Genomic DNA, 10,106 nt, shown 5'->3' with positions numbered 1-10,106 from the left:
AGCTTTAAATGATACATTAAACAAGATGGACTTAATTGATATTTATAGGACATTCCATCCAAAAACAACAGAATACACTTTCTTCCCAAGTGCTCATAGAACATTCTCCAGAATAGACCATAACTTGGGACACAAATCAACCCTTGGTAAATTTAAGAAAATTGAAATCGTATCAAGTATCTTTCCCCACCACAATGCTATGACACTAGATATCAATTACAGGAAAAAATCTGTAAAAAATACAAACACGTGGGAGGCTAAACAATACGCTACTAAAAACCAAGAGATCACTGAAGAAATCAAAGAGGTAATCAAAAAATACATAGAAACAAATGACAATGAAAACACGACGACCCAAAACCTTTGGGATGCAGCAAAAGCTGTTCTAAGAGGGAAGTTTATAGCAATACAATCCTACCTTAAGAAACAAGAAACATCTCAAATAAACAACCTAATTTTACACCTAAAGTAATTAGAGAAAGGAGAACCAAAAAACCCAAAGTTTGCAGAAGGAAAGAAATCTTAAAGATCAGATCAGAAATACATGAAAAAGAAATGAAGGAAACGATAGCAAAGATCAATAAAACTAAAAACTGGTTCTTTGAGAAGATAAACAAAATTGATAAACCATTAGCCAGACTCATCAGAAAAAAAGGGAGAAGACTCAGGCCAACAGAATTAGAAATGTAAAAGAAGAAATAACAACTGTCACTGCAGAAATACAAAGGATCATGAGCAATCACTACAAGAAACTATATGCCAATAAAATGGACAACCTGGAAGAAATGGACAAATTCTTAGAAAAGCACAACCTTCCGAGATTGAACCAGGAAGAAACAGAAAATATGAACAGACGAATCACAAGTAATGAAATTGAAACTGTGATTAAAAATCTTCCAACAAACAGAAGCCCAGGACCAGATGGCTTCACAGGCGAATTCTACCAAACATTTACAGAAAAGCTAACACCTATCCTTCTCAAACTCTTCCAAAATATAGCAGAGGAAGGAACACTCCCAAGCTCATTCTACAAGGCCACCATCACCTTGATACCAAAACGAGACAAAGATGTCACAAAGAAAGAAAACTACAGGCCAATATCTCGGATGAATACAGATGCAAAAATCCTCAGCAAAATACTAGCAAACAGAAACCAACAGCACATTAAAAGGATCATACACCACGATCAAGTGGGGTTTATCCCAGGAATGCAAGGATTCTTCAATATATGCAATCAATCAATGTGATACACCATATTAATAAATTGAAGGATAAAAATCATACAATAATCCCAATAGATGCAGAAAAAGCTTTTGACAAGATTCAACAGCAATTTATGATAAAAAACTCTCCAGAAAGTAGGCATTGAGGGAACCTACCTCAATATAATAAAGGCCATATATGACAAACCTACAGCCAACATCATTCTCAATGGTGAAAAACTGAAACCATTTCCACTAAGATCAGGAACAAGACAAGGTTGCCCACTCTCACCACTATAATTCAGCATAGTTTTGGAAGTTTTAGCCACAGCAATCAGAGAAGAAAAAGAGATAAAAGGAATCCAAATCAGAAAAGAAGAAGTAAAACTGTCACTGTTTGCAGATGACATGATACTACACATAGAGAATCCTAAAGATGCCACCAGAAAACTACGAGAGCTAATCAATGAATCTGTTAGAGTAGCACAATATAAAATTAATGCACAGAAATCTCTTGCATTCCTATACACTAATGATGAAAAATCTGAAAGAGAAATTAAGGAAACATTCCCATTTACCATTGCAACAAAAAGAATAAAATACCTAGGAATAAACCTACCTAAGGAGACAAAAGACCTGTATGCAGAAAACTACAAGACACTGATGAAAGAAATTAAAGGTGATAAAAACAGATGGAGAGATATACCATGTTCTTGGATTGGAAGAATCAACATTGTGAAAATGACTCTACTACCCAAAGCAATTTACAGACTCAATGCAATCCCTATCAAACTACCAATGGCATTTTTCACAGAACTAGAACAAAAAATTTCACAATTTGTATGGAAACACAAAAGACCCTGAATAGCCAAAGAAATCTTGAGAAAGAAAAACAGAGCTGGAGGAATCAGGCTCCCTGACTTAAGACTATACTACAAAGCTACAGTAATCAAGACAGTATGGTACTGACACAAAAACAGAAATATAGATCAATGGAACAGGAGAGAAAGCCCAGAGATAAACCCATGCAAATATGGTCACCTTATCTTTGATAAAGGAGGCAAGAATATACAGTGGAGAAAAGACAGCCTCTTTAATAAGTGGTGCTGAGAAAACTGTAAACATTTTACAGCTACATGTAAAAGAATGAAGTTAGAACACTTCCTAACACCATACACAAAAAAAACCTCAAAATGAATTAAAGACCTAAATATAAGGCCAGACACTATAAAACTGTTAGAGGAAAACATAGGCATAACACTCTATCACATAAATCACAGCAAGATTCTTTTTGACCCACCTCCTAGAGAAATGGAAATAAAAACAAAAATAAACAAATGGGACCTAAGGAAACTTAAAAGGTTTTGCACAGCAAAGGAAACCATAAACAAGACGAAAAGACAACCTTCAGAATGCAAGAAAATACTTGCAAAGGAAGCAACTGATAAAGGATTAATCTCCAAAATATACAAGCACCCCCTGCAGCTCAATATCAAAAAAAAAACAACCCAATCAAAAAATGGACAGAAGACCTAAACAGACATTTGTCCAAAGAAGATATACAGATTGCCAACAAACACATGAAAAGATGCTCAACATCACTAATCATTAGAGGTATGCAAATCAAAACTACAATGAGATACAGAGTGAAGTAAGTCAGAAAGAGAAAAACAAATATCGTATATTAATGCATGTATGTGGAACCTAGAAAAATGGTACAGATGAACCGGTTTGCAGGGCAAAAGTTGAGACACAGATGTAGAGAACAAACATATGGACACCAAGGGGGGAAAGCCTTGGGGGGGTAGGGATGTTGGTGTGCTGAATTGGGCAATTGGGATTGACATGTATACACTGATGTGTATAAAATTGATGACTAATAAGAACCTGCTGTATAAAAAAATTAAAGTCAAAAATTTAAAAAAAAAACTACAATGAGGTATCACCTCACACCAGTCAGAATGGCCATCATCAAAAAATCTACAAACAATAAATGCTGGAGAGGGTGTGGAGAAAAGGGAACCCTCCTGCACTGTTGGTGGGAATGTAAACTGGTACAACCACTATGTAGAACATTATGGAGGTTCCTTACAAAACTAAACATAGAACTACCATATCATCCAGCAATCCCACTACTGGGCATATACCCTGAGAAAACCATAATTCAAAAAGAGTCATGTACCACCATGTTCATTGCAGCACTCTTTATAATAGCCAGGACATGGAAGCAACCTAAGTGTCCATTGACAGATGAATGGATAAAGAAGATGTGGCACATATATACAATGGAATATTTCTCAGCCATAAAAAGAAACAAAATTGAATTCTTTGCAGTGAGGTAGATGGACCTAGAGTCTGTCATACAGAGTGAAGTAAGTCAGAAAGAGAAATACAAATACCATATGCTAACACATATATATGGCATCTAAAAAAAAAAAAATGGTTCTGACGAACCTAGGGGCAGGACAGGAATAAAGACACAGACGTCAAGAATGGACCTGAGGACACGGGGAGGGGGAAGGGAAAGCTGGGAGGAAGTGAGAGAGTGCCATTGACATATATACACTACCAAATATAAAATAGATAGCTAGTGGGAAGCAGCTGCATGGCACAGGGAGATCAGCTTGGTCCTTTGCTACCACCTAGAGGGGTGGGATAGGGAGGGTGGGAGGGAGATGCAAGAGGGAGGGGATATGTGGATATACGTATGCATATAGCTGATTCACCTTATTATACAGCAGAAACTAACACAACACTGTAAAGCAATTATACTCCAATAAAGATGTTAAAAAAAAGAAAAAAACGTAGATGGATGTCAACAGTGAGATTACCACTGCACACCTACTAGAATGGCTAAAATTCAACACATGGCAACACCAAAAGCTAGAAAGAATGTGGAGCAACAGGAACTCTCATTTATTGCTGATAGGAATGCAAATGACACAGCCACTTTGGCAGACAGTTTGGCAGTTTCTAGCAAAGCTAAACCTAGTCTTAACATTAGATCTAGCAACTGTGTTCCTAGGTATTTATCCAAATGAGTTGAACAATTATGTCCACATAGAAACCTGCACACTAATATTTATAATTTTATAAGCTTTATTTATAATTACCAAAACTAGAAGCAACCAAGCTGTCCTTCAATAGGTGAGTGGCTAAACAAACTGTGGTACTTCCATACAACAGAATATTATTTTAACAATAAAAAGAAATGATCTATCAAGCTACAAAAAAGACATGAGGGAACCTTAAATGCATATTGCTGAGTGAAAGAAGCCAATCCAAAAAAGCAACATACTTTTCATATCTTTCATCCCCATTATATGACATTCTGGAAAAGGTTAAGACTATGGAGACAGTAAAAAGATTAAATCAGTGGTTGTGGGAGGTGGGAAGGAGGAGACGGGATGGAGGGATACATAAGCAGAGCACAGGGAATTTTCAGGGCAGTGTAAGTATTCTGTATGATACCACAACGGCGGATACATGGTATCATACATTTAGCAAAACCCATGGATTTATACAATACAAAGAGTCAACCCTAATGTAAACTATGAAATTTAGTTAATAATAATGTATCGATATTAGTTCATCAGCTGTAACAAATGTAACACATCATTGCAATATATTAGTAACAGGATAAACTGAGGGCAGGAGAAAAGGGAATATGTGGGAACTCTCTGTATTTTTCTGTTCAGTTTTTCCTTAAATCAAACACTGCTCTAAGAAATAAAGTCTACTAATATTTTTAAAACTTCACATACATTTTTAAAAAGGGAATGGGCAATTATGATATTTATTTAAACACGAATGACTGGAAAAGAGTGAGGTTTGGGAAAAGATTATTTTGGTTTTAGAAATGTAGAGTTTAAAGTACCTGTGCAATACCTAAAGGATATGTCAAGGAATAGATGAAGATACAGGTCTTTAGTTCAGAGGAGAAGTCTAACCTGGAGATACAAATGTTAATCATTTGCAAAATAGGCAGTAATTTATGTTAAAAGCAACAGTGGACTCTCCCAGATGAGATTATACTAAAGCATTGGATGCTTCAGCTTCTATCCATGCTTTGGCGCTGGCTACTAAAAACATTCAGACAAGAAAGGAAATAAATGAGAATGGTTGCGTTTTGTATTAGGGTTGTTTGTTTGTTTGCTTGCTTGCTTGCTTTGTTTCTTGTTTGATTTTGTAATATGTGGATGCTGGAGAAGTTTTGGAAGTAAGGGTCTCAGAGAACTGGCCAAAAAATAAAGAGCAGATGATAGTGGGGACCAGAAATGTCTTTCTTGGGTTAAGTAAAAGTCATAGAGGAGAGAGAAACAAGGTGGTAAAGGCCAGTAAGAGAAATAGTTGCCCTCTCTTCTGATAAAATTAAATAGAATGTTGGTGATTTTTATTTAAAACTAGAGTGGGCAAGCAGTGACTACTGTGTTATCTATGAATTCTTAGAATGAAAAAAAAAAAACATTGAGAGTTCTATAAGCCAGTGGGGAGTTAGACTCAGTGATAGTAGAAAGGAGAGCAAGAAGGTTAACTGGTATAGATTTCAGTGGATATTCCTACGCTAAGATTTATTACATATATGAAGGCTAGCCCTGAAATTGTTGTGCTATATGTTCCTTTGAGGATGTATTCAGTTAGACTTCTGAGGGGAACAGAAGTCAGTGCACATAAAGGGATCTTTGGAAATTTGGGAAGATGGGCAGCCTGGAAACATAAACACATTGCACCTCCTAGTTTGACATACCAGCTTAAGAGGGCTTACATAATCACTTCAAGGTGAGGTGAGTTAAGCTTAAAGTCTCTGATTTCCAGGAATTCTCAAGTATCTAGATGCAGACTATAGCACTTGTATCTTATATCTAAGTTTTTAATATGAGAATAAAATATTAATATAACTCTTGGTTAGAGTATGCCTAGTATTTCACATATTCCTAGGTATACTAATAAAGGGACTATGACACTCTGGGAAAGCCCATAAAATAAATTATCTGGGCAAAAAAATTATACATACATAATCATTGAGACAGCCACCTCTGGTAATAGCATACTAAGTAATTCAAACCAACTTTCCCACTTGCAATAGTTGAAAAAAATAGACATCAGAGAGGTAATGAAATAGTGAACCATGAGGACTTGACATGGGAGAGTACAGACACCCAGGAAAGTGAATCCAGCTTTTAAAGCTCGCTCCTTTTCTTTGGTAACACTTGTCAACTTCAGAGAACATGGCTGAGAAGGTGAGAAGTGTTTAGATCATCCTTGGGGGCTAAAGGGATAGAGATCAGAAACTGTAACCTACAATGGAAGCCCTGGTCATTCTTCCTTCCTTTGGATTGGAACCACAAAAGGGTTACAACTAGGAGTAAGAGTGAACTAGAAGGAGAAAGTAGACAGGTCTTCACAGGGACTACAGCTCAGTTTCAAATCATTTTAATCTCTAACGCTGGATTAAAATGTTCCTAAATTGGCAGTACCCTCAGGTATTCAGCAGCAGCAAACTATAAATCCTTCTCTGGAAGGAGATAACATTATATTAGGTCACACATTATTTCTACAAACAATTTTGCAAATATAATGTCTGGTATATAATCATAAATGACAAGCCATCTGAGGATGAAGAGATAGGACACCATGAACAAAAACAACAGAAAAAACAGACAACATAAAAAGACCCACAAGAGCTCAATATACTCAAATCATCATAGACAGACTTTTAAAAAACTACACTTACTGTGTTCAAGACATAAAAGACTAGATTTAAAATTTTAGTGTAAAATTTAAAACTATTGAAAGAGCACCAAATGTAAATTTTAGAACTGAAAAAAAAAATAACCAAAATAAGGAATCAATGCATGGGTTTAATAGCCAGATTAAACACAGCTGAAGAGATAATTGGTTAACTAGAACATAGATCAGGAAAAAAAATACTTCAAAGGAAATATAAAGAGAGCAGAGCACTTAAAAAATAAAAAAAGAAATAGACATATAGCATATAATTATAAGGTCTAATGTACATATATTTGGAGTGGCAGAGAAGAGAGGGTGAGACAGAAGAAGCAGTGAAGAGATTATAGCTGAAATTTTTCCAAAAATAATGAAAAACATAAAGTCACAGAATCAAGAAACACTGAGAACTTCCAGCAAGATAAAATAATAAAATAAAAATAAATATAGACAATCATATCAAAATTACTGAATACCAAAAAGTAAATCTTAAAAACAGCTTAAAAGAGATGAAAGAACAAGAAAGAGAGACAGACAGAGAGACAAAGAGATTATCTTGTAAGGAGCAACAATTAGAGTACCCACTGACTCCTCAACAAAAACTATAAAATTCAGAAGACATAGAATATCTTCAAAATGCTGGGGAGGGAGAACTTAGATAACGTAAAATTCTAGTCCAAGTGAAAATATTAAGGTTACCATAAATAGAATTTAGACAAACAAATATGAATTTATCTTCATCAAACCCACACTATAATAAATACTAAAGATATTTTATAGGCAGAAAAATAATGATCCCATATGGAAGATCAGAGATGGAAAAAGGAAAAAGAAATATTAAAATAACAAGTTTTTAGGAAAATATAAATTCATATTGACTGACTAAATCAGTATTAATAATGCCTTGAGATTAAAATATAAAATGAAATAAAACACAAGAAAATGATAACATATAAGTTGGAAGAGGATAGAGAAAATTAAAGTGTTCCAGTGCATTTTCTGGGTAAAGGTGCCAAATAACATGCCATTGATAAATTAAGGATGCATACTATACTCTACGTAACCACTGAGAGGATGGTAAAAGAATGTACATCTTATAAGCACACAGAAGAAAAATAATAGAATATATAAATAGATAAGAAAGAAAAGGAAAAATAACATAGAACACTAAGATTGCGAATTGAGACCAAAATACATCAGTGATTACCTTGTGAATGAACTAATATTCCAATTCAAAGACATATATTGCCAGATTGCATTTTAAAATAACTTTATATGTTGTTCATAAATCAAAAAGGATATAGTCAACTTGAAAGCAAAGAATAGAAGCTCTTGAAAACACTAACTGAAAGAAAGCAGGGGTCACTACATTAATATCAAAGCAAATTTTAAAGAAAAAAAGCATTCCTGGCGAGAAGGAAGTACATATCATAAAGATAAAATATTAGATTTACCAGGAAGATACAAAAATTTTATACTTTTGCCCTTAATAAAGTAGCTGCAAACCTTTAAAGCAAAATCTTCACAGGAGTAAAAGAAGAAATAAACAACCACAATCACATTAGAAGTCTTTTAAAACACATTTCTCTCAGTAATTGTTATAAAAAGCAGACAAAAATTCAGTAAGAATATAAAATATCTCAATAGCACAATTAATTTTACGTATTGAATATACAGAGAACAATTTACCCAACAATTGCAGAGTAAATATCCTTAAAAACACACAGAACATTTATAAAATGTAACCATATTCTGGGTAATAAGCAAGCATCAACAAATTTCAATAAATTAAATTTGTGTAGTATATGGTCTCTGACAACAATGCCATTTAGCTAGAAATTAATAACAAGAAGATAACTAGAAAATCATCATAGCCTGAAATTCTAAAATATAGTTCCAAATAACCCATGGTGATAAAACTATCATCATTTTCATTAGAAAAATATTTTGAAATGAATGGTAATGACAAATACACTATATATCAAAACCTGCATAATATAACTAATTGTTAGTGTAGAGAATAATTTAGAGCTTTAAATGTATATATTAAATGGAGTAAAAAATATGAATAAATCTCACACAAAATATATATTGAAAAATCCTAAACAAGATATATGCAAATTAAATTCAGTAATATTTTAAAAAGAAAATAACATACCAGACCAAACAGCTTTATTTTAGGAACTCAACAGAACTTAACATTCAAACTGCTATTAGCGTAACTCAAACATCTACAGAATCAAAGACAGAAATCACATGATGGTCTCAATCACTGCAGAAAATGGTTTGATAACATTCAGTATCCATTCATGATAAAAATGTATATAGCAAATTAGGAATAGAAGGGAGCATCCTAATCTGATAAATCATGTCTGTTAAAAAAAAAAAAACCCTCAGCAAGCATCATATTTAATCATGAAATGTTAAGAATCTTTTCACTAAGACTGCTAATACCATGCCTATTAAACATTCTACAGGGGTTTTGTGTCATTCAGATTCCTGACAGGAAACAGAGCAAATGCAAGCAGTTTAACTGAACAGAGGTGAATAAAGAGGTGCCAGCAGGGAGAGGAGAACCAAAAAGGAATGGTGAAGGCTCAGATATGGAAACAGTGGTGCCCCGTCACCATCCTGAGCCAGAATAACAAAGGGAGCAAACAGTGATGGGGGCATTGAATGGGGGGGAGGGGCGGTCACAAGTTTCCTTTCTGGAATTCTGTCAATGTTCTACTTCTTGCACTGTGTGGGGTTCCATGGATGGCTGCTTTGTGACAAATTCATTGACGCATATATTTTTGCTCTTCACACAATAAGAAGGTTAAATAATTAAAATAAAATTGCTGATGCAGATGTTGCATCTACATGCCAGTGAAAGCCAGTGGATGTGACAAGCAGACAAAAATGATTAGAATGAAGATAATTATATATTCACAAACAAGTTAATTCAAGCAATTATAAGGTAAGCCAAGGAAGCAATTTCCTAGGACTTCTTAAGGAACCCAAAAAAATTTAAAAAGAAAAAAAATGTCACGAAAGTGAAAACAAAAAAAGTTTTGATTTATCCCTTAAGATCTTATTCACAGTTTTAATTCTGAACATATAGCACAACAATTTCAGGAGTGTTTAAGTGTACTCCCCTGAAGCCCATGGATTTTGCAGCAGAATTTCAAAGTCTGA

At 34.3% G+C, this 10,106-nt stretch overlaps 1 long non-coding RNA gene across 1 annotated transcript in view; it reads right to left on the bottom strand.

Annotated features, from left to right (window-relative positions):
* Window positions 1-3,124: 3,124 nt before the first annotated feature.
* The window catches only part of LOC309644272, a 118,718-nt gene continuing 111,736 nt past the window's right edge, over window positions 3,125-10,106 (bottom strand). Inside the window, exon 2 of the long non-coding RNA XR_014254336.1 lies at window positions 3,125-3,528. This is a non-coding gene — a long non-coding RNA (uncharacterized lncRNA). The remainder of the gene's footprint in view (window positions 3,529-10,106) is intronic.

Source organism: Balaenoptera physalus (genome assembly GCF_965194825.1).
Source record: "Balaenoptera physalus genome assembly, chromosome: 15".
Lineage (NCBI taxonomy): Eukaryota > Metazoa > Chordata > Mammalia > Artiodactyla > Balaenopteridae > Balaenoptera > Balaenoptera physalus.
This window is presented reverse-complemented; position numbering and strand designations above follow the sequence as displayed.